The following is a 27,083-nucleotide window of genomic DNA, read 5'->3' on the forward strand; positions in this document are numbered from 1 at the left end:
TTTCAGCACCCACATGGTAGCTCACAACTGTCTATAACTCCTGTTCCAGAGGATCTACACCCCCACATAGACATACATGCAGCTAAACGCAAATGTACATAAAATAACAATAAACAAAGGAAAGTAATGGCAAATGCGGAAGCACATGCAGAGTGGGACTTTGGAAAATCTGCCTCCTCTTGGGTGATTCCTAATGCACTTTTAGGTTATTCACCCAGGGCTCTTTGCTTTTTCATACCATGCCATGAGTTAGAACTGATATGTCAATCTGTTCACTTTATTCCACACCACAGTAAGTCCTGAATGAATAAATGGACAAATGAATAAAACGCATACATACCTTGAAATCAATTTTTCAAATTCAAAAGTTCAAGTAAAAAGTTTGTGACGGTTTATCAGTCGGGACTGAGGTATTCTAGATGGTAAACTTGTTCCTCTCTGATACCAACATCTAGAAAACAGAAGATGCTAAAAAATTCCTCATCTATACTCAATGCAGACCATCTAGGTTTCTAGATTAGCCTGAGATAGATTCTACTGAAACGCTTGCTTATTTTCACTACATGAATATCCAGTATATACAAAGAACTAAAGAAGCTGAAAAGCAGCAAACCAAGTAATCCAATTAAAAAATGGGGAACAGAGCTAAACAGAGAATTCTCGACAGAGGAATATCGAATGGCAGAAAAACACTTAAAGAAATGCTCAACCTCATTAGCCATCAGGGAAATGCAAATCAAAACGACCCTGAGATATCACCTTACACCCATCAGAATGGCCAAGATGAAAAACTCAAGCGATAACACATGCTGGAGAGGTTGTGGAGAAAGGGGAACCCTCCTCCACTGCTGGTGGGAATGTAAACTGGTACAACCACTCTGGAAAGCTATCTGGCGCTTTCTAAGACAAATAGGAATAGTGCTTCCTCCAGACCCAGCTATACCACTGCTAGGTATATACCCAAAGTTTGTTCAAGTACACAAAAAGGACACTTGCTCAACCATGTTCATAGCAGCTCTATTTGTAATAGCCAGAACCTGGAAACAACCCAGATGTCCATCAACGGTGGAATGGGTACAGAAATTGTGGTATTTTTATACAATGGAATACTACTCAGCAATCAAAAAGGAGGAAATCATGAAATTTGCAGGCAAATGGTGGGATCTAGAAAAGATCATTCTGAGTGAAATATCCCAGAAGGAGAAAGACAAACATGGGATATACTCACTTATATAGACCTATAAGGTATGATAAACATAATGAAATCTATACACCTAAAAAAGATAATCAATTGAGCGGACATGGGGTAAGATGATCAATCCTCGTTTAGAAAGACAGATGGGATGTGCATTGAAGGTATGACAGGAGTCTACTGAGCGCACCTGAAAGACTCTTAACTAGCAGTGTTTTCAAAGCAAAGACTCATGACCAAACCTTTGGCAGAGTACAGGGAATCATAAGAAAGAAGGGGAGTTAGTCTGATGGGGAAAGGATAGGAGCTCCACAAGGACCAAATATATCTGGGCACAGGGTCTTTTCTGAGACTGACATTCAACCAAGGACCATGTATGGATATAACCTAGAACCTCCACTCAGATGTAGCCTGTGGTAGCTCAGTAACCAATTGGTTTCCCAAAGCAAGGGGAACAAGGACTATTTCTAACAGGAACTCAATGACTGGCTCTTTGGTCTCCCCACCCCCGAAGGGAGGAGCAGCCCTGTTAGGCCACAGAGGTGGGCTTTGCAGCCAGTCCTGAAGATACCTGATAAAACAGGATCAGATGAATGGGGAGGAGGTCCCCCCTATCAGGGGACTTGGAAAGGGGCAAGGTGGAGATGAGGGAGGGAGGGAGGGACTGGGAGGGAATGAGGGATCGGGACATGGCTGGGATACAGTTAATAAAATGTAGCTGATAAAAAAAAAATAAAAATAAAATAAAAAAAAATATAAAAAAAAAGAAAAATGTTGAAATTTACTAGATTACTAATTATTGAAATGGTTGAACCTAATACCAGCTTTCAGTGTTGAAATGGGCTTTCAAGCTTACATCAATTCTGCACAACCAATGTTCATTTACTTGACTTCCAGCCGTTCATCTGTGATCTCAACAATACATTTACATACCTATCATATCTCTTACTCTGATTGAGAATTTCTCCATGAGAAAGTGTTTAAATAATTTTAAATAAGTTATAAACGAGTCAATTCTAGAAACAGAGTTGCATAGGAAGAGAGAAGAGGGATGGATAAGAAACAAATTTGTGATTCTTTTAGCCTGCCTGACACAGAGCTCTTCAGAGACCTCTGCTTCTCTTTGAATTCAGTGTGAGGTCTACATCTGTAGAAAGATCTCATGCTCAGGATTAGCTTCATTACACAGTGGTACTTGGATAGAGGTGGCAGGAGAGCAGCAAGGATTCTTTCAGGAGTAGGCACAGAAAGATGTAATGCGCTGAGACGAATTCCCCTTTAAATAAAAAGGAAGTTAGATTTTTAGAATGAAATTCTCTAGTGCTGTCAAACTGTTTGAAACTGGATTTGGCAGTTGTCCTTTCAAACTGTGATTTCAGAGCACGTGTCCCAGAAGGGACAGCTAAGAATGCTTGTCATATTTGAACTCTTTCCAGAACCATTCAGCGGGATACTGGCAGTCCACTTGTTCGTGTTAATTATTTCTGCCCTGATTGCCTGGCAACACATAACATGGGAAGCATTATATTTTGCTATTTGCGAATGCTTCCAGCAGAATGCAGGGAGAAAATGGAATACAAAGTCAGCTGGAAATGTAACTTAATAAGTTAGGTGTATTTTTTTGATTGAAAATTTGTTACAGATGAAGGGGTTTGTAATCCTATGATTGTGTGTGTGTTAACCATGACTTCGGAGAGCTTGAGGGCATCACAGTGGCTCTTGGTAGGAAGAAACTACTGTTAGATCTTAACGGCTAGTAAACTGGAACCTATAAACATCAATGGCCTCCCCCATGGGCAAAATGGATACATATACATGTGAGAGCATGTATTACGTATAGGTATGGGGTGTGTGCAGCTATGCATGCAGATGACACTTGTGTAATTGTGCCTATGTGGTGAGAGGTGGGTGTTGGCAGAGAAGAACTTTGGGTGACTTGGTCTATAGATATCTCTCATGCTCTTACCTTGAAGCCACACCGGCACCACCAGTTACATGAAGCATCTTGTTGCCACTCTGCCAAGAGTTGGGCAAATAGACATTCATATGGCTCACACAAACCTATGAGCTCAAAGAAAGAAATTTTTTAGCATGGACACTTAAGGACTGAGGTCCTTAGGCTTACTCAGCAAGTGCTGTAACCCAAAGAACCATCTTACTAACTTGTAAAGGGAGCTTTTTGTAAACACACCTTATTTCAGTCTTTGGGAATCTCTCCACCTTTCTCCCCGCCTTTCTCTTCCTTCCTTCCTTCCTTCCTTCTTTTTCGCCTGTTAGTATTGTTGAAATTCTGAGGTTAAATCTCAGTCATGCCGTCCCCCAAATTAAATCTGATGCACAGGGCTTTTTCTCAATTTAACAATATCAATCAGCTCAGAGGATTGTTGTATACTGCAGGGCAATGAAGGTTTTGAGCAAACCTTCATGACAGGCAGCCCCAGCAATGGCTTACTTCAACAGCAGACGTTCAGCAGCCTTAGTGCAGGAGCAAAAGCAAGGAATACACCAACTCCCTGCGCTGGAGGGAAATGTGCAATTCAAAATGATTTCTGGTACAACGATGATCTTTAAAAACAATTATCTGACAACTTCCCTCCTTGCTGTGGTTTTGAAAGCCACCCCTAAGTGACAGCTTTGAGAATGGTAATATTACATTCTGTGCTGCTGGGTAATGAAATGGGAGGTGACAATTCAATGGAAATCAATTTCAAAAATGAACTGTAAAATGTGGTGCTAATACATTGAGAGACAAACACCCTGTTTTGTTGATGAAGGTAAGCACTGAGATTTTCTATAGATGAGGAGAAGTATTCAGTTATCAATTCCTATTTTAAAAATTCTTAGCTCCTCTCCATGCATGGTCCTTCGTTGGTACATCAGTCTCTGAAGCTCCACTGAACCCAGATTTTTTGGCTCTGTTGCTCTTCTTGTGGAGCTCCCTGTCCCCAAGAAATACCTGTCCCCTCCAGGTATTTCTATCTCCTCCTTCTTCCATAAGATTCCCTGCACTCTGACACAGGTTTGGCCTTGAATCTAAGCCTCTACTTTGATACCCTGTTGCCTATATTCTTTCAGAGGCCCCATGTGTAAGGCTCCTCCTGTCCCGTTCCCTGTCTTCTGCTTCCGCTGTCTATCCTGTTTTTCCTTCTGAATGATGATTAAGCATCTTCCTTTAGGTCCTCATTGTTGTTTATCTTCTTTAGGACTACAGAATTTTGTATGCCTGCAAATTTCACGATTTCCTTGTTTTTAATAGCTGAGTAATATTCCATTGTGTAAATGTACCACAGTTTCTGGATTACTTGGTTTGTTGGTGTTTAACTTTTTAAGTTCTTTATATATTCTTCAGGCAAATGGTGGGAACTAGAAAAGATCATCCTGAGTGAGGTATCCCAGAAGCAGAAAGACACACATGGTATATATACAGTCATATGTGGATATTAGCCATATAATATAGGATAAACATACTAAAATCTATACTCCTAAAGAAGCTAAACAACAAGGAAGACCCTAGGAAATATATTCAATCCTCATTCAGAAGGATAATTGCATTAGACCTCAGAAGCAGGAGAAGACAGGGAACAGGACAGGAGCCTACTATAGATGGCCTCTGAAACACTCCACTGATCAAGGTATTGAAGCAGAGGCTGAGACTCATAACAAAACTTTGGGCAGAGTGCGGAAAATCTTATGAAAAAAGGGGACAATTCAAAGACCTGGAGGGGACAGGAGCTCCAACAAGAGACCAACAGAGCCATAAAAACTGATCCTTGTGGGCCCTGATACCCCAATCAAGGACAATGCATGGAGAGGACCTAAAACCCCTGCTTAGATGTAGCCCATAGACTCAGTGTCCAAGGGAGGTACCTAGTAAGGAGAGCAGGGATTTTCTCTGACCTGAACTCAGTGTCAGGCTCTCTGATCACCTTCCCTGGGGGATGCAGCCTTGCCAGGCCAGAAAGGAAGACAATGCAACCAGTCCTGATGAAACCTGATAGGCTAGGGTCAATTAGAAGGGGAGGAGAACCTCTTCTATCAGAGGACTAGGGGTGGGGCATAGGGGAATAGGAGAGAGGGATGGTAGGACAGGGTGGAGATGAGAAAGGGGGCCACAACCGGGATACAAATTGAATAAATTGTAATAAATGATAACAATAAAAATTTAAAAATATGCTAAACCACCTGCTCAGATGTAGACCATAGGCAACTCAGTCTCCACGTGGATTCCCTAGTAAGGGGAGCAGGAGTTGTACCTGACATTAACTCAGTTGCTGACTCTTTGATCACCTCCTCCTGGGGGACAAGCCTTGCCAGGCCACACAAAAAGAGGATGCAGCCAGTCCTGATGAAACCTGATAGGCTAGGTTCAGATAGTAGAGCAGGAGGAACTCCCCTATCAGTGGACTAGGGGAGGGGCATAGGGAGAGAAGAGGGAGGTAGGATAAAACTGGGAGGAGATGAGGGGAGGGCTATAGCTGGGATACAAAATGAATAAATTGTAATATATAATAAATCAATAAAAATAAAAAATCCTCAGGTAGAAACTGAGATTATTCTTAAAATAAAAGATAATCCTTGATTATCTATCAAACTAGAATCTCAAGTTTTCTTCTTGTTTTAGACTTCCTCTTTAATATTTTCCTGGAAAATTTTATGTACATGTGTAATGAAATATGACCACATTATCCTCCATTTTCCTTTTATCTCCCTAACACCTCTCTAACTTCATTATTTCTTTATTTCTCCCTTTCTCTTTATCTCCCTTTTTCTTCCTCCCTTTCTCTCTCCCTTCTTTCCCTCCTCCCTGTCTCTGTATCTCTCTTTTTTTCTTTCTTTTTTCTTCTTCTTATGAACCAGGTATAATCAGTGCTGCCCGTATGTGCACTGACGAGTGGCATCCATTGGTGATTGTTATGGCCACCCTCTCAGAGAAGAATAATTCTTCCTCCCATTGCAGCTATCAACCAGCAGCTGTTCCTCAGGAAAGGGCGGGGACTTTAAAATTAAATTTTTACATGACAACTATCTCAACTAAATTATGTAAAACTAAAGAAAACTAAGAAAAACTAAAAAAAAAAAAAGCCTTCAACTCGCTAAACCATTCTAAAGATACATTCAATTCCACATGAGAAAATTCTAATGTATAAAGAAAGTAAAAGAAATAAAAGCAAAAACAACATCAACAAAATGCAAGGCAAGGAGCGAGGCCCATGAACAAACAAGGCAATGGCAGGAGAGTTCTCCTATTTTTTGGAATTACCACCTTTGGGAGATACTGATGCCATGAATATTGTCCAACCACGGTAGCTGGAAGCATTAATGGAAGGAAAGGGAAGATTATTGGGACAAATTGTTTTACACTGGAATTATGACAGTCACTAGTCACAGCCATACTTTGCAGCTTCTTCCTCTGTATCCCATCTTAAAACAACAACACAAACAAAACAAGAAAAACTTATGTGGACCCCAAAGCTCCATTCTTTCTCTGTCATTCAGACATGGTCTTCTGGACAATTTTCTTATGCTCCGGTTGTCTGCATACTCTACTCTGTACCTTGTTCTTGTTTCCTGGCTCTCACTTCCTACCATTTTTGCATCTTCTCTGCTGCCACCTGCTGCTTTCACTGTGCCAGGATGAGACCTCAGGGGTTCTATCCCTTAGAACTAGGCAAAGCTTCGAGGTGTCAGGGAGAGACTGTTTGGTGATTCCTTGGTGGACCACCTTGCCTCTCTTCAGACACTCTACCAAATTCAAGTTCCCAGGGCCCTTAAAGGCCTTAGAGAGAGTTTACAAAAGTTCATGAAGGAGATTGCCAAATGAGACAAAACTATCAATGAAAAAATATAAGATGCTGGAACAGTAATTTTCTCCAATCTCCTAAAGCAAGAGTTTAAATTTTGGTTGTTGTTGTTGTTGTTTTTGAGAGGATCTAAGCTATGTGGCTCTGGCAGGCTTCAAATTCACTATACAGACCAGACAGGGAAGCCCATGAGTTTACAGATATCTTCATGTCTCAGCCTCCTCAGTTTTGAGATTACAGATGTAAATGGTCATGCCAGGATGGACAATTTAGAAATTTCTAAATCTCAGTCAGTAATACAAAACACAAAAGAGAGTTGGTGACTCCACCTAGGAGACCAATCTGCTCCAGCATCCGCTTTGATGGCTAGCCAGTGATGATCATTTTATATTACTAAATAGTTGAAACAAATGGGAAGAAGATATTTTCTGATATGAGATGCTAAAATGCCCATCAACAGTTTCACTGCATCATAGCGGTGCCTGTTTGTTTACAGCTCTCTTCATACCATAATAATGGAATTGAGTATTTAGGTCACCACATGGCCCGTCCAGTAAAATACTAACATCTACCAGAGAGAAACAAAAGACAAAATAAAAATAATGCTAGTTTACAGAACTCAGTTTTTACAAAATGCTCAGTAAAGGGTAAGTTCAGATATCCTTTCCTAATACTTTAACTGCTTATTTCTTGTTCTTCTCTATATTGTTTCCCTCCTCTTTATGTTCATCCCACCTTCCACCTCTCTCCCTCTTACCCCCGTTTTTCCTCCTTTCCTTATCTCCGTGTTTTCTTTGCTCTTCCTTCCTAGAATTTCTCTTTCTTTTTTACTTCTTTCTTTCATTGCACAAACTTTTCAGCATTCCTCACAAAGGCTTGAAACATTCCATAACAGTTTTTCATTTACAGCAAAGAACTAACTTTAAAATATTTCATTCAAATCATTTTTATTTAAAGATTGTGCTGTGAAGTATATTTTAGTATACTCTAATAACAGTCAAAGCGTATAAAGACATTTTGGTATTTTCCTTCAGTTAAATGTTTTTTTTTTTACTTTAGATAAATTGTGCCATGAAAAATATGATTTATTAATAAATACATTTAAATATTTGTTTGAGAAATAACAGCATATAAAAATAAATTGAAATTTACTTGTATATTTATAATATTAACTGTAGTCCTTTATGAGATGACATTCAGTATTTTGTATTCATGTTTAAAATGTATCCACATAATTCCATACAATATTATACAAAGTTCAATATTTCATATAAATGTATATATTTTATAATGCATAAAATTTACATTTATTTAATTTTATATCTTTCTTTACAAAAGTAAAACAGAAGGTTTTGCAGGTTTTTGATTGGAAGCACTTTAATAAAAGTAAAACATTTTGTACATATAATCTTTCTTCCTAAAAGTGATAAGACAAAGACAACGGTTATACCCACTGTTAGCAACTTTTACATTTAACTATTATTTGTGTGTGTGTGTGTGTGTGTGCATGTGTGTATATTTTTCTCTTTGTGTTTATATGTCTCTTTGTTTTGTGTGCATGAGTGTGTGTGCATGCATGTCTGTTTGTGTGTGCACAGATGTATATTTGTGCAATTGCACACATGTTAAGTCACACATGAAGATCAGAGAAAAATTGTGAGTGTTGTTTCTCTACTTCCTATGTACGCTTAGCAGACACAATTCACTGGCTCTATACCAACTTTTTATTTTAGTATTAAAGTAACTTGCTTTGAAAACGGAAATCCAACAACCATGAACATTCCTTTTTTTCTTCTTTCTTTCTTTTCTTCCATCTTTTTTCTTTCTTTCTTTCTTTCTTTCTTTCTTTCTTTCTATACACACAAATGGGTGCTTACAATGTAGGTTAGGCCATTCTGAAACTCATTGTATAAATCAAGCTATCCTCAAATCTTCAAGCCTCCTGCCTTAGTTTTGCAGGTGATGGGATTGTGTACATGAACTATTATGACTAGCTTGACTATAAGCACATGGAAGGCATGAGTGTATTATCTTTATTCTCAAATATGAAGGCACACCAAAACTCACCCTATTTGGAGAGCTGGCTAAGGGAAGAGCGGATAAAATATTGATCTCTGACCTTAGTTGCCATGAACAATCTCAGCATCTTATCCATGCGATACTCTTTTTCAATTTCGACTCAGTGCAGAGTTTTAGATGTTCTGATTGCTCTTATTTTATTGGAGAAAAATGGTGCCTCTCCTGTATTAAAAGCATATTCTAGCTGTTCATGCTGCCACCACCCTAGTGTGAAGAAGATGCGTTCCACGTGTTTATTTGAAAAAATAACATGAAGCTGCAGTGTGGAATGAATTTTTGGTGTTTTTTTCTATGCTACTGGAGTTCAAACATTCTGAGGATGTCACTCATTCACACATTAGAAGAACATGGTTTTATAGACAGATATTGGAATATATAGGTAGATGTAGGTAGACTGAGGAGAATAGATACAATGTACAGATTTATACAAGTGTATGAATTAATAATCTTTCATTTGGATAACTCTTAAATTCATTGACTTTGGATAATCAGTATGTATAAATATAGTGGAAGATATTTGCAGAAATATCCCCCATTTCTAATAATTATAAACTTTCCTTGTAAACAGACAACATAACCTATAAAGCAACATAAACTGTTGAAGTTCACAATGTGACTTGAGGCTGATAACATATGTTCTTTGTTTGGGTGTTGTTATCCTGGTTTATAACATTTAATATTAAAATAGTGTTTACTAAGTCTTATATAAAAGGACAAATAAAATTTATAATACACTTTTTACATTTTAATTGCATCATTCCTCCTGTCCCTTTCTCACTCTAAACTGTGCCGTGCCCCCGACCCTTTCTTCCACTCTATTTATGGTCTCTTTTTCTTTAATTGTTCTTACATACATAAACACACCTAAATGCATAAGTACACCCTACTGAGTTTGAATAATGTTACCTATATGTATATAGAGGCTTACCACTTGTTATTGGTTAATCAATTAGGAGACTCTGCAGAAGACCATTTCTTCCTTTCTCACTATCCCCCAGTTGTCTGTGATTCCTTGTCTACAGTTCAGATTGTGCTTTTTAAAAAAATTTCCTAAGATGGCTTGGCATACTCCTCAAAGGGGTTAGAGCTTGATTCTGCAATTATTTTGTTGTTCTTCTGAGGTGGGTCTTTTCAGCACTCTCTGTTCCTGCTTGCCACCTAGTTTTCAAGTTGTAATAGTCCCTGAAGATGATGTGTGCCAGGAGACAAGCATAAATGATTCCGTGTAAGCTATCTTTCACTTGTACCTGCACTGTGACCTTTAGCATCTTCCTGGCTATTTTTAGTCTCCCTATAGAATAATTTCCATCTTCGTTTAAAACATGGACAGAAGTCCAAAGTGTAGTGGTCATCCCTCAAACCAGCAAGCTACATGTGTTTCCATGGGACCACTGTACTTTTTGGTAGTCCCAGGCTCTCTTCCACCTAAAGCAGACAGCTCTACTCTCCCTGTCCACTCAGGTACAGCCTATGTTTTTGTTACTTCTGAGTTCCAGAGCTGCTTTTAGTATCTTGAATGTACCTGTGATACTGCAAGAGCCCCATTCTTAAAAAGCAGTTAGCAGGTAGAAGACGGGATGTAGAACTGATAAAGTGTGCCTTACTTGTTAAGTGTGAACGTCTCGCCTTAAATGAGTGGTTACAGATAGAGCTGGGTGAGGATCCTCCAAGCCTTGGCAGGTATGTTTGGTGCCAAAGTCAATGTAAAGTTCTATAACGAAATGCTGCAGAAATATCATCTATCCAAGTCTTACTAACTTCAAAATTTCTTGAAGTTCTATTAGAATTTGTGTATGTGTGTTTGTGTGTTGCATAAAAGAAGAATAAGCGTAACGTTAGAAGAAAAGCATATTTGCTTATTTACCAATTTATCTTTTTCTTTGTATCTACTTACCAATTGCACACTTACTACCAGGCAATGGAAATAAGAAAAGCAAGTGTGTGTGTGGGCACGGGGGGGGGGGGGGGAGCACAATCCAGAGTAGCCAATCCCAGAGTGTGTTAGTTCATAGCCTGAACATTCAGTTTTCAGCATGCATTTAATACTACATACGCCAAGAGGACATAGTAAAAGCTCACGGAATCTATTCTAGTTTGCTTCACAGGTTCTGAGAGTCAAACTCACTTTCCCAGAAAAATATCACTATCTTCTCTACACTTAGAATATCCGTTAGAATGTGTGGAATAACGGCTACCTTATAGGCATAAAGATTTCTTCACTTATGTTGGTAAAATACTTAGAGAAGAGGCTTCCTTTGATAAAGGGACATTTAACTGTCATCCGCAGAGAGCATAATTGCATTCATGTTCATATAGTGAATAAATTCTTCCCAATAAACACTGACTGATTCTCATTAAGACAGAGTAATAAGATTCTGCGCTAACAAATACCATTTTCTCAAGTATGTATTTGCTCCTACAAGATCAAAATCCTGCTTGTGAGGAGAGCTGCCAATGACATGTTTAAGACCCATTTTAACAGGGAATGCTACAAAGCCAAGTAAGTTTAATTGCATGTCACCTCTTGATTTTGACAAAATATAATGGCACAAGTTGCTAGTAAACTTAATTATGTAGATTTATTTTAGCTTAACAAAAATATATGCTATATGGGGTAAGGAGTTAGCTACGAGCCAAGTTTTAACTTGATTTTTTTTTTCTTGCAGTGAAAATGTTCATGAAGGAATGTTTTAAATTAATGAACTTTATCAGTGTGGTTATCACCAGAGGCAGGTTTATATTGGGAAATACCTCTTCCAGTCATTCACAGAGCAGTGTAAGAACCAGTGAACGGATGATATCCCATTCCCTGTTTGGTCCTGCACCTCTGCCAGAACTCCCAAGTATTGCCATTATTATTGCCTTACCAACGGCTTAAGTTCTTCCAAACCACATTGAGAAGGGCTCATTGTATTGGGACAGAAACTGTTAGTACATGAAAGTTCCCTGTCACGTGGCAATCATTTCATTCCTCCCCACACCGAAATTTCCCATTTTTCTTTTTACCATTACAGTTCTTTCATGTATATTAAATAATAATTTTAAAACTCAGAAATAGTTTTGTCTCCTTTTTCTCTGTTAGTAGCTTTTTACTAGTTGCCAGAATTGATCTGTTCTCCATATACACAAAATGTATATATATATAAAATATCAGGGCCTTGTGGTTCTTTTGTCTCTACTATACAAATACATATAAGTCTCTTTGGTAAAAAGGAAATCATTATAACATTCAGCTATTGGACTTTTCTAATCAACCTGTTAAATATAATTAATATTCCTAAGATATTATTACTTCATTGCTCAAAAATCTCCCATTTGATATGCAGGCTGTAAAAATGTTCAAACCCTTTACATGTGTTTTAAATTTTTCATGCTTTATTGATGGGCACTGTTTGCTGATCATGGCGTCTTATGTTTCAGCCTCCAGACCTTGTTGATTGCATTCCTATTTATTGTTCTTCTCTCTGGTTCTGATCCGTGTGACAGCGTAACTCCTTTACACAGCTTCTCTGAATCCCCTGCTTCCTGTTAGCTTATCTTTTAGGATTCAAACACATCTTGGAAGCTACGTGGGCGCACATCAGCACTGTACAGGATGTTGAGTTCAGTAAGTTTACTGGTTAGATATGGAGCTTTTCGTGAGTTCCTTCCTCTTCCTTCCTGTTATACTCTGATCCCTTCCAAAAACCATCCTGTATTTCAGTGCTATTATCTCTCTTCTTGGTGACTAAGAGCACAGTGCTTTGCTTTGTTCCTGAAATATTTTCTTTTTATAGTTTTGGTCATGCTATCTGCTTTATAAGCTCTATGAAAAAAAGAAATGTACATCACAAGAATTTTGATACAAAGCACATGTAAGCATTAACACATATTCATTGATCAATGGGTTTAATAACAATGTGATCTTTAAATTTATATGAAATTCTGGGGGAGCTGGAGGCATGGCTCTGTTTAAGAACACTTCCAGAGAAACCTGGTTCAATTTTCAGCATCTACATGACAGCTAACAGCTGTCTGCAGCTCTACTTTCACTTGTCCTCTTCTGGCCTCGGTGGTCACGTGGCACACAGATGGTATATATACATACATGTAGAGAAAACACCCAGACACAAGATAAAATAAAAATAAATAAAAATATATAAAATTTGAACAAAACTCTTGCTTTTATCTAACTTTTCAAGGTAAATACAAAGTCATATCTTTTTTTTAAATTAAGAGTTTTATTTTAATTTTTTAATTCTTTATTAATTAATTACACATTATTCACTTTGTATCCCCCCTGTAGTTCCCTCCCTCCTCCTGTCCCAATCCCTCCCTTCCTCCACCCTCTTCATGCATGGCCCTCCCCAAGTCCACAGATAGGGGAGGTCTTCTTTTCCTTCCTTCTGATCCTAGTGAATTAGGTTTCATCAGGAGTGGCTGAGTTGTCTTCTTCTGTGGCCTGGTAATGCTGCTTCCCCCTCAGGGGGAGGTAATTAAAGAGCAGGCCAATCAGTTCATGTCAGAGACAGTCCCTGTTCCTATTACAATGGAACCCACTTGGACACTGAACTGCCATGGGCTATTTCTGTGAAGGGGTCTTAGTAAAAAGTTCAATTCCTATCCAGAAAGGTAAAGAGGCTGGACATCAGAAGAAGTAGTAAAGAGGGAACAAGTCAGGAGCCTGACACAGAAGACCTCTGAAAGGCTCTGCCCTGCAGACTATCAATGCAGATGCTGAGACTTATGGGCAACTTTTGGGCAGAGTGCAGGGAATCTTATGAAAGAAGTGGGAAACAGTAAGATCTGGAGAGGACAGGAACTCCACAAGGAGAGCAACAGAACCAAAAATTCTGAGCACAGGGGTCTTTCCTGAGACTGATACTCCAACCAAGGACTATGCATGGAGATAACAAAGTCATATCTTACTGGAAGAATTTTCAAAAATATTCCACATTTAAATAAATAAGCTGGCAATAGGGGTAAAGGCTGAATGCACCAGTTAGCAAAATTCAAAATTTTGATTAAATAAAGTCTAATACCTCACAGAAAATTGCAAATTGAGAAGAATTTAGAAATAACAAAAAAAATGGAATACTTAGTGAAATCACTAGATTTTCTATGAAATCTCTTATTTGATTATTTTGTGTTGGATTGAAAAAGAATATTGTTACATGCATAATGAAAGTGTTATATTGTAAACTAAGTTTCCTAAAAATTTTTCATTCAATTATTCATCTGATTTTAGAAGTCTAGTCTGAGTTCTGGATCACATAGGAAATGGCCAACATTTGTATACCTTGACATTCTTGGATCACGATAAGATGTATGTGCAATCTAGATTGCCTGGTAATCAATAAAGTTTTCCTGACCTATTAGATAGGAATTCCTTAAGTTTTTTTATATTCTTATTAGGGATGAACCACAATTTATCTGTAGAAGCAGAACCATCCAAAAATAATACTGTAGCCAATGCTTGGAAGCGAGGATAAAAAAAAAATATATGCTTCCTTCCCAGTGGGTACCACTTTGCTGGTGAGCAGCAGTAATGTCCTGGAAGAGTTAAAGTAAAGTCAATGGGACACGAGTTAAGTTTTTAAAATGCCATTTACCATCCCAAAAATGTCTGCATGTAGCATTACATTTCTCACTTTGTGTAAGTCTTGGAAAGACATGCTATTTCTCCAGTTCCGTCAGTAGTGAAAATGCCTTCACACAGGCCTGTAGCTGATGACATTGTAGTGAAAGCTTTCCAAACACTAATTGGAAATTAAAAATAATCTTGACAACACCTCAGAGCATCATAGCTATGTTTCACCACCTTCGACACTCATTATCACTCACCACATACACATATGTTAATGGAGAAATTGTTTACAATTGTCTTGTGGTGCCATTTTCTCTCTTTTAATCTTGTTGAGTTATTTTTGGATGGCTAACACCTTGTGATATCAAATTGCGATTTTACTTTCAGCTTATTGTACAAAACTCTATGAATCTCCTGTTTTTTTGGTAGGATATTCTTCAAGGAATGTTTTATCAGAGGGTGCAAGTAGAATGTATTGATTTCCACAAGACAGTAAAAGAAAAAATATGAATTTTCTTTAGATTTTTGTAGTTTATTGGCAATTAACAGTGAATATATGGTTTAAATTTCTTACTATGCAATAAAGAAACATAATACACATTTTAGTTGTTCTTGGCTTTTCAGTGAGACATGATTGAAAGAGATTCATGAAGTATGTTTCGGTATTTGAGTACAAAAAGGCCAGAAAGAAGAAAAATAGTATTTAATTTGTACAAAAAAAGCTACATGGAATTTTAAACACAATGAGCCTTAGTAAGATCCACTCTGCCCTGTTACTTGGTAGATATACAGACAGACAGACAGACAGATGACAGATAGATAGATAGATAGATAGATAGATAGATAGATAGATAGATAGATGGATGGATACTTGGTGTATGTTACGGTTGCATGTATGGTCTTGAGAACTTTAGATTGAGCAGTTTATCTTTATACCAGATTTATAAAATGAAATTCATACATGTAAGTGTGGACAATCTATGAATACAGAAAATGGCTCGTTCCTACTCTTTGCTTTAGCTTTTCACCTGGGTTAAGGATTTGAGAGTCCTTTTATTTGAACTAGTTTAAAATGGCCCCAGTGAGCACAGAGAATCTAAACAGGAAGTCACTTCTCTGCTTGCCAGGTAAAAACGCGTAGGAAGGATGGGGACAAGGCTTAGTGGATGAGCACGTGCAAGCGTGAAGACCTCAGTTTGGATCTCAGAACCTTTGTAAAGGCCTGGTTCAGTGGCACACATGTGTAAGTCCAGCACTAAGGCAGCCAGATCCCCACAGCGCCCTGGTTAGTGAGCCAAGCAGAGCAGCGAGCTTCAGTTTCAGTGAGAGATCTTGTCTTTACATACAATAGAGAGTAACAGAAAGCCACCAAGACACTCAGCATTTCACTGTGGACTCCATAAGCAGCTGCCTGCACACACACACAATCACAGCTGCAGGCACAGATACACACACACACACACACACACAGAGTGAGAGAGAGAGAGAGAGAGAGAGAGAGAGAGAGATGCACACATAGTCACTTCTACAGACACACATACACATAGATACAGACAGACACACTCACACACACAGTCACAGCCACAGATGCAAACACAATACAGACAGACACACACACACACACACAGACACAAACACACACAGATATTGATACACACACAAATACGCACACAGTCACAGCTGCAGACACACATACACACAATACAGACAGACACACACACATACACACACAGACACAAACAAACATGATGCAGACACAGATGCAGACAGACACACACAGATACAGACATACACGCAAACACAAATATGGAAACAAATACACACAAATACAGACATAGATACACACAAGTCAAGACAGGCACACACACAGGCACTGATATAGACACACAGGTACACACACACATACAGACACAGGCACACACAGAGACATACAGAGACACAGACAAAGATACACACACATAACTACAGACACAGATATAGACTTGCATGCGCACAGATACACACAGACAGACACACACACAGACAAAGAGATACCAACAGAGCATGCAGTTAGTGCTATATGACATAATATGTCACATGTTTTTATCTTTGATACTTTTTACTTATACCAACTTCCCAACTGTTTTCCTCTTTATAGAGTTATGAAAACTATAGCCACTGCAAACACTTGGTGCCCTTGTTCATATGATGGAAGAGACTGTACGTTAGACTCAGTTTTTAACTCTCCACCTTACGCTATTGAAGAGTAAGAGTTTCTTAAGGATGCATATCTCTGACTACTTGAGTGCTAAGTAAATTAAGTTAAAACACTCATATAATAGCGGCCAATGTTCACAGAGTATTTCCTCTATAAATGGTGTCTTAGTTAAGAAAGAGATAATATCTCACGTTCATGGGAAAGACACTGACAGTTTAAGCATGGTAAGTAAATATCAGAACTACTTATAAATGTATTTAATAAGTTAATTATATTTATGTATTTAATGTGTCATAAAGCCAGCTAATCAATGGTATCACTATATACCTTCAAAGATGGCTGATTGAAAGGGGAATTAACCTCAAGCAACATAGGACAAACCCACTAAAATCTGTTGCATCTAAAGAAACTAAGCAAGAGAGAGGACCTTAACTAAAATGTTCAATCCCCATCCTGAAAGGCAAAGAGGATGGACATCAGAAGAAGAAGAAAACAGGAAACAACCTAGGAACCTGCTACAGAGGGCCTCTGAAAGCCAGAAGAAGTAAATAGGATACAAACTAGGAACCTACCACAGAGGGCCTCTGAAAGCCTCTGCCCTGCAGACTATCAAAGCAGACGCTGAGCCTGATGGGCAACTGTTGGGCAGAGTGAATTTTATGTAAGAAGTGGGAAATAGTAAGAGCTGGAGAGGACAGGAACTCCACAAGGAGAGCAACAGAACAAGAAAAATTGAACACAGGGAATTTCCCAGAGACTCATCCTCCAACCAAGGACTATTCATGGAGATAACCTAGAACCCTTTCACAGATGTAGCCTATGGCAGTTCAGTGTCCAAGTGGGTTACATAGTAATGGGAAGAGGGACTGCCTCTGACTTACTCTGATTGGCCTGCTCTTTGATCACCTCCCCCTGAGGGGGGAGCAGCCTTACCAGGCCACAGAAGAGGACAATGCAGCCACTTTTGATGAGAACTGATAGCCTAAGATCAGAAAGGAGAGGAGAACCTCCCCTATCAGTGGACTTGGGGAGGGCATGAATGCAGAAAGGGGAGGGAGGGTGGGATAGGGAGGAGAGGAGGGAGGGGCTTATGGGGGGATACAAAATGAATAAAGTGTAATTAATGAAAAAAAAGTTTAAAAAAAAGAATATACTTCCGCTGTGACATGATCAAAACACTGCTACCACAGACATGCTTCCAAGACAGATGTTAAAAGTGCATGCCTCTGTAGCCCTAACAAGCTCTTATCATCTCTCAGGCATCTTCCAAAGTTCACAGGCACTTTTTTTTAATTTTATTTTTTTTTTACCTTGGCAAAGAAGACTTTTTTTTTCTATTTCCACCATTATTTAGTATTATTTTCCTATGATGTTGTTAGCAAATTCTACGTACTGCTCTTTGAATAAATATGATAATTATATACCTTTACCTAATGAAACTTGATGATTGTGACCAGACACAGACTCACCTTGTGCTGAAGTGTGGTTATTGGACAGTTTCTCAAAAGCCAGTGGATGGCTCTGCAGGCATGTGTATTTGGACATTTATTGGACTCAGTATATAATGAAAAATACATTTTAATGGATAAAGAAGTTGTAGAAAAAGGGTGAGGGAGGGATTAAGATACATCATACACATCTGTGGAAGTTTCAAAGGACAGGAGCCTACCACAGAAAACCTCTTGAAAGACTCCATTGATGGAGGTATTGAAGCAGACGCTGAGACTCATAGCCAAACTTTGGGCAAAGTGCATGGAATTTTATGAAAGAAGGGAGAGATAGAAAGACATGGAGGGGACAGGAGTTCCAAAAGGAGACCAATAGAGCCAAAAAACCTGGGCCCTGGGAGCCCGGAAGAGACTGACACCCCAACCAAGGACAATGCATGAAGAGGACTCAGTCTGCAAGTGGGAACCCTAGTAAGGGGAGCAGGAATTGTCTCTGCCATGAACTCAGTGGCAAGCTCTCTGATCACCTCCCCACTGGGGGATGCAACCTTGCCAGGCCACAGAGGAAGACAATGCATCTGGTCCTGATGAGACCTGATAGGCTAGTTCAGATAGAAGGGGAGGAGGTCCTCCCTTATCAGTGGTTTAGGGGAGGGGCATAGGGGAATAAGAAGGAGAGAGGATTGGATTGGGAGGAGAAGAGGGAGGGGCCCCAGCTGGGAAACAAGTTAAGAAATTGTAATAAATAATGATAATTAATAAAAAATTAAAAAGAATAAAAAGAAATATCTCCATTGTAGTGGTGATAGATCAGACACACCGGGAACCTCAAGGATTTTCACAAGGCATGTCTTACACCAGTGTCTCCCGGCGAGGATTGACATGTCAGCCGCAAACCTGAAGCACTTGGCTAGGCTTCCTCCAATGCTGTGTAAGAGATATGGAGAGAAGTTTTCTCAGACTGACAAGTTAGAAAAACAAGTGAAGTTTTATAAAAAAAAAGAAAGAAAGAAAGAAAGAAAGAAAGAAAGAAAGAAAGAAAGAAAGAAAGAAAGAAAGAAAGAAAGAAAGAAAGAAAGAAAGGACTGCTGTGTTTTCTTCTCTCACTTTTACCAGTTGGATACAGATAAAAGTGAGGCACTTTCAGCTACTATGTGGAGACCTATAAAATGTGAAATCGTCAAACTATGGATTCCGTGGGGCTGAGGAACTGCTTGGGGAGTAAACTCCTCTTCCTCTTTCTTGAGATTGTTTTTTATAAGGAAAGGAAAAATTCTCTTGTGATTGTTACTTTACACCCCGATCATACCCCTTTCCTCCTCTTCTCTTGGTCCCACCCACTCTCCCTCTTTGCCCTATCTTCCGTCCCTTTCTGCTCAAAAAAATGGACCCCCCCATATACACACCAAACCACCCCAGCTCATTAAGACAAATCAGAACTGAGGGCATCCTCTCCCACTGTGGCCTGGGGATGCTGATCTAAAAGCAGACATCAGAGTCTATGTCAGAGACAGCCCCTGCTCCCCTTACTAGAGAAACGACATGAAGCCCGAGCTGCACCTTGGCTACATCTGTGTAGGGGACCTATGTCCACTCTATGCATGTTCCTTGGCTGATGCTGCAGTCTCCACAAGCCTTCCCGGGCCCTGGTTAGTTGGCTCTGTTGGTCTTGTGGAGCTTCTATTTCCTCTAGGTGTTTCTATCCTCCAACCACCACCACCCCTTCCATAAGACCCTCTGTGCTCCACCCAAAATGTGGCTGCGAGTATCAGCATCGGTTTCGATCCACTGCTGGGTGGAGCATTTCAGAGGAATGCTGTGCTAGGCTTGCACGCAGAGCAGAGAATTGTTAATAGTTTCAGCGATTGGCTCTCTCCCATGGGGTGGGTCTTAGTTTGGGCTAGGCATTGGTTGGACATTCTCTCCATCTTTGCTCTATTTTTAACCCTGAGCATCTTGAAGGCACGTTAAATTTTGGGTCGAAGTTTTGTGTGTGTGTGTTGGGGGGGGGTTATGTTCCCCTACCTGCACTAGAATTCTTATCTAGTTAGAGGGTGGCCTCTTCAGTCTCCATGACCACTGCTACTAGGAGTCTCGGGTAGAATCACCCTCATATACTCCGAGGAGCCTACCCTGTGGTAGGTCTCCAGCTTGTCACAGAGATGCCTGGCCTTCCGTTTCTCTTCCCTCTGTAAGCGCTCTGTCCTCCAGCCCCTGGTGTCCCCAGGCCTCATCTCCACCCTCAACTTGGTTTTCAGAGGCAGTTTTGCTTAAGTATTTAGTACTCAAGTAGTGTGCCAACAAAACCTTTATAAATACAAATATATTTCCTTAATAGAGAAGTGAAATATGATTTGGAGGCCCAAGAGCTCAGTTCTTTCTTACAGGATAATTCGTATAGAAATAATTGTATTTGTAAATGTGTTACTAAATGTTTCTGAGTGGTAGGGGCACGTTGAAATGATAATAATTGGAAAAAAACAGAGACACATATAATTAGAAAATGATTAATTTGAGTATTTTCCAATATACACTGAAATACTGCAGAAATCAAAGTAACAGTTACTAAACAGAATTTTAAAACTTAATATTAAGAAAAATCACCGGAAGAACATATCAAAGTTGATGGAGACAAGACTATAAGACCTCAGCTGCACATGGAGAACTTTAGGCAGCTGAGGAAATCTGGGAGTGGAAGATGTGGTCTTTCTCAGGGAGAGTACACCGATTGTCTATCCGGTACCAAACAGTCAGAGGTGGGAACCTATCTACTAATAACATTATGTGGGCTGAACAGGCTATATCTGAGAACACACATCCATAAGCATAATATGCATACAATAGTAATGAGTGAACACAGAGGCTGTCAATTTAAAACAGTGGGAAGAGAAAACAATGTGATAATACTCTTAAAATGTTAATTTAAGAAATATCAATATATTTACAGAATAGATAAAAAAATTATATAGAAGATCCTCAAAAAGGTAAACCCTATTCAGATGGATTCACATTATTTGGCATTAAATAAATAAATACATAAATTGCATTTAGAAACCAGTTCTTACATATTAAATTGCCCAAATTAAAAATCACACACACACACACACACACACACACACACACACACACCCTTCTAGCTTTGTTAAAGCTAGAAATTACCACCATTTATTACAGTTTATTCAGTTTGTATCCTAGTGCAGCCCCTTACCTTATTCCCTCCCAACTCCAACCTCACAACCTCTTCTCCTCCTATGCCCCTCTCCCAGTCCACTGGTAGTGGAGGTCCTCCTCCCCTTCCATCTGACCCTAGCCTATCAGGCTTCATCAGGACTGGCTGCATTGCCTTCCTCTGTGGCTTGGTAAGGCTGCTCCCCCAATCAGAGGGAGGTGATCAAAGAGCCAGCCACTGAGTTTATGTCAGAGACAGTCCCTGTTCCCCTTACTAGGGAACCCACGTGGAGACTGAGCTGCAATGGGCAACATCTGTGCAGGGGGACTAGGCCCTCTCCATGCAAGGTCCTTGGTTGGAGTATGAGTCTCAGAAAAAACCTCTGGACCTGGATTTTTTTGTTCTGTTGCTCTCCTTGTGGGGCTCTTGTCCCCTCCAGGTCTTTCTATCTCCCCCTTCTTTCATAAGATTCCCTGCACTCTGCCTAAAGTTTGGTTCTGAGTCTTAGCATCTGCTTTAATACCCTGCAGGCAGAATCTTTCTATGGTAGGCTCCTGTCCTTTTCCCTGTTTTCTCCCTCTTCTGATGTCTATCTTGTTTGCCTTTCTAAATGAGGATTGAGCATCTTACCCAGGGTTCTCCTTCTTGCTTAGCTTCTTTAGGTGTACAGATTTTAGTATGATTATCTATATTATATATCTAATATCCACTTATACGTGAGTATATACCATGTGTGTCTTCCTGCTTCTGGAATACCTTACTCAGGATGATCGTTTCTAGATCCCACCATTTGCCTACAAATTTTATGATTTCGTTGTTTTTAATTGCTGAGTAGTATTCCATTGTGTTAATGTACCACAATTTCTGTATCCATTCCTCAATTGAGGGACATCTGGGTTGTTTTCAGATCCTGGCTATTAAAAATAAAGCTGCTACCAACATGGTTGAGCAAACGTCCTTGTGTACTTGAGCATATTTTGGATATATGCCTAGGAGTGGTATAGCTGGATCTTGAGAAAGCACTACTCCTAATTGTCTGAGAAAGTGCCAGATTGATTTCCAAAGTGACTGTACAATTCACATTTCCACCAGCAATAGAAGAGGGTTCCCCTTTCTCCAAATCCTCTCCAGGATGTGTTGTCACTTGAGTTTTTGATCTTAGCCATTCTGATGGGTATAAGGTGAAATGTCAGGATCCATTTGATTTGCATTTTTCTGATTATTAAGGACTTTGAGCATTTGTTTAAGTGTTTCTCTGCCATTTGATATTCCTCTATAGAGAATTCTCTGTTTAGCTCTGTTCCCCATTTTTAATTGATTACTTAATTTGTTGATTTTTTTTTAACTTCTTGAGTTCTTTATATAATCTGGATATCAGCTCTCTGTCAGATATAGGGTTGGGGAAGATCCTTTCCCAGTCTGTAGGCTGTTGTTTTGTTCTCAGGACAGTGTCCTTATCTTTACAGAAGCTTTTCAGTTTACTGAGGTCCTGTTTATTAACTGTTGATCTTAGAACCTTGCTGTTGCTGTTCTCTTCAGGAAGTTGTCTCCTCTGCCAATGAGTTCAAAGTTCTTTCCCACTTGTTTTTTTCTCACAGGTTTATTGTGTCTAGTTTTATGTTGAGGTCTTTGATTCACTTGGACTTTAGTTTTGTGCAGGCACCACCAATCCACCTATTCTTTAATAGGGTTAACTCAGGCATACCTATTTAACAGAACATAGATGTATTTGAAAAAGAACTGAGAAGCAAAGTATCCAATATAGAAAAGCTATGAATGAAACTTAGATATACACTTTTTTCTTTCTTTTCTTTTGTTTTAGAGACACATTTCTCTGTGTAGCCTTGGCTGTTCTCGAACTCATTCTGTAGACCAGGCTGGCCTTGAACTCACAGAGATCCACTTCCCTCTGCCTCCCAAGTTCTGGGATTAAAGGCATGCACCACTGGCCCATGGCAGAAATACACTGCTTAACAAGAATATCAGCCTAAGAAGGCTGCAAACTATGATTTCCGTTACATAGCATTCTAGGAAGACAAAGCTGTAGACTGTAAACTACCAGTGGTTTTCAGGAGTTTAAGGGAAAGAGAATTGAAAAGGTGAACACCAATTTTAAGGGAGATGAAACTATCATAGACAGTGCTGTGATGGGGGACGCATGTGTTGTTAATTTCAAAACTGAAGATTTTATGTCATCAAGTTGAAAGCTTTAAAACAGTCCTACATTCAGTCTTGAATGCAGTTAATGGACATTTAAATCATGATAAAGGAAATGAAGTTAACTGTTTTAAATTAGTTTTTTTTTAATTTTTTGTTTTGTTTGTTTGTTGTTTTGTTTTGTTGGTTGTGGGTAAGTACAGAGAAATTTACTTGATAGTGAAATTTTAAAATCCAGCAGAAAGCTCCACATCTTCAGAATGATTATTCTAACTGCATAACAATTCACTGAGATCTATGGATTTGGGGTTTTAGATTGTTCAAAGAGCAAAACCGACTTGGGGTTTATATAAAGAGAAATTGAATCCGACTGGTTTCAGCTCAGTGGAACAGCATTCTCCCTTTAGCCACAATGGATTTTAAGCGCGACAAATACAACGATCTTCACAACTTTTCTAAGATATGAACACATTGCAAACGAATGCATGTGCTTTAGGTGGGTGACAAACGTTGGGTTACGGATTTCTTTTATGACAGTGTTCATTTTTAAACCTAGTTTGAAATTTTCCAGTTTCAGTTCATTTCATGTATATTGGGCGCAATTACCAACACAGGTTGAAGTCTCTGACCTTGTCTCTTGCTTGCCTTTACTTCTCTGTAAGTTGTTGCCGTTTGTTAAATGAATAATTTTTTTCACTTCATTTTATTTATAGTTTAGTGCTTTTAACCAATTATTTTTCTAAGAATTACAACACTTGTACTTAATTTACCATAGCATCTCCAAAATACATTTCTTTTTCAGTTACTCTGAAGCATGAGCATCTTGCACAGAGTATGTTGTTCTCATCCGTTGGGTTGCACTATTATATATTTTATTTTTACTGAACATTATAACAGTACAAAGTCAAACGTTTTTGCTTTAAGGGGTAATTTTCCTTTTTCAGAAATTTCAGACAAAAGCCTTAAAGTCTTTAAAATATTAATCCATACGTCTATCACATTTTTACGTTACTAATTTTCTTGTAGACATAGATTTCTGTTGTTTTGTCTCTTCTCTTCCACCTAACGAACATCTTAAAAAGCAGTTTATAAACTGGGTCTGTGGAGACACTTTCTTAGCTTTTGCTTATTTGTAAACGTCCCTCACATAGATTTGTAGATTCTTTTCACGGGATATAGAAATCTGATTTGCTTGCAATAATTTAACAATATGAGAACTGTCATTTGAGCTTCATTATTTCTGGAAAAAACTATTAGGCGTTATTATGCACACATATAATGTTTTTTTTTTCTTTTCTGGCTGCTTTTGAGACTTTCTCTTCAGCTGTGCTTTTCATCAGTAGACGATGACACATCATCTAGACAGCTTTCTCTGAATTTCTCCAGTGTGTGTTCAGTGCGTTTCTCCCACTTATACACGTGTATCTTTCACCATATTTGGAAGTGCTTTGGTAATAATTTCTTAAAACATGTTTTCTGTTGCATTTTTGCATCGCTTTTTTTCTTCTCTCATTAACTTCAATTGCATGTATTTATACCAATCATCATTTTCCTACAGATTTCTGAAGTGTTTTTTTTTAACAATCTTTTGTACCAGGTTTTCAAAACCCAGTATTTGTAATAATTTGTATTAAATTCTTTAAAAAACAATGATTATTTCTATGATGTCCTCCCAAATGCTGAGCCTGTTCGGCAATTATTTATAGGTTTGCAAATTTTTTTTGTGTGTATTTTCAGTTTTAGTTCTTTTGTAATTTTAAGTTGTGTGTGTGCTGTGTGTGTACATATGTGTTTATGTCTGTGTGTGTGTGTGTGTGTTCATGTCCGGTTCTGCCTCTGTCTGTGTGTGAGTAAGTGTGTGTACATGCGGTGCCCAAAGTAGGCCTGGGGTTTAGAAGCCGCTCTTACAGGAGGTTGTGAGCAGCCTGATGTGGGCACTGGAAACCAAATATCGGCCCTATGCAAGAGCATTGCATGTTCTTAACCTCTGAGCCATCTTTCCACAGCCTGTACTTGTAAGGTTCATTTTATTTGATTATTTCTCACAGTTTCTGCTTTTTTATTATTTACTCATATTTCTGTCTTTTCTTTTAAGAACTTAAACATATTTCTGATACTCGATTGCTATTGTTTATGACTTTTAAGATTTGAATAGTTGTTTGGATATATTTTTAATTTTTTTTTATTTTTAGTAATTACAGTTTATTGACTTTGTATCCCTCCTGTAGCTCCCTCCCTTCTCCACTGCCAATCCCACTCTCCCTCATTTCCTCATCTCTCATGCCTCTCGCAGAGTCCACTGATAGGGGAGGTCCTCCTCCCCTTCCTTCTGATCCTAGTCTATCATTTCTCATCAGGAGTGGCTGCATTGTCTTCCTCTGTGGCCTGGTAAGGCTGCTCCCCACTCAGGGGAGGTGTTCATTGTATTTCTCTCCATGTCTCTCTATGTTCCCACTTACTTGTGTATTTAGTAAGTTTTAAACATATGAAGGTCATTGTGAATGAGGCATCAGAAGGGCTGTCAATTATGCTATTTTCCTTTAAATTTTGTTTAGTTTTGAGCAGTAGGCAGTTATATTTTGGTATTTTGATCTTGTCATGATTACTTTGTTGCTTTGCTATATTCTCTCTCTCTCTCTCTCTCTCTCTCTCTCTCTCTCTCTCTCTCTCTCGGTGACTCATATTCATGTCTTGATGTTAGAGTCTAATTTTGATCCCAAGGCCACAGGCTTATACTGAATGGCTGAGCTCAGTGAGATGTCCTTACCCTCACTGGGCCTAAAGTGTATGTATTTTTAAGCTCTACATAATTTCTCTATTTTAATTTATATATTAGCCTCAAGGAGGCCATTTTGATGGAGTTTGTGTTTCCAGTCTAAAACTTCAGCTAAGTATCCTTAGTAACTAACGCAAATGCTCGGTCAGACTTCTGATAGCAACCATCACTTCCAATTGCATAGATTTTACTTTTATAAGATTCCTCCCTGAGATTTCAGAGATTTCAGTAGCCCTTCCATATGACCTCTGATGGGGCAGTTCAGCATGACTAATCTCTGCCTATTTGTGCAATGGTTTTCATTTTATTACCAGGAGTAGTTACAGTAGCAGTGGCGGTTTTCCATTTGCTGGCTTGACATAGTGAAAGAGGGGATTGTAAAAGAAACAACATCTCAAAACAATACTGACATTTTTCAAATAAAGTGCTTGTTTTCTTTTCCTGTTTTTTAATAAAATATTTTATTTGTATGTATGTGTGTGTGTGTGAGTGTGTGTGTGTGTTCTGGTGCATGTGAGTAAGCACAAAGGCCGGAAAAGTAAATAGAATTCCCTGTACCCAGAGTTACAGGCGGCTGTGAGCCACCATGAATGGATATAGAGAATCAGACGAGTCCTCTGAAAGATCACCAATTATTCTTAACAGTTAAGCTTTTACTCCAATCCCTTCTTTTTAGTTGTTTTTAATCCAGTGATGTT

The sequence above is a fragment of the Meriones unguiculatus genome, chromosome 10, assembly GCF_030254825.1.
Source record: "Meriones unguiculatus strain TT.TT164.6M chromosome 10, Bangor_MerUng_6.1, whole genome shotgun sequence".
Lineage (NCBI taxonomy): Eukaryota > Metazoa > Chordata > Mammalia > Rodentia > Muridae > Meriones > Meriones unguiculatus.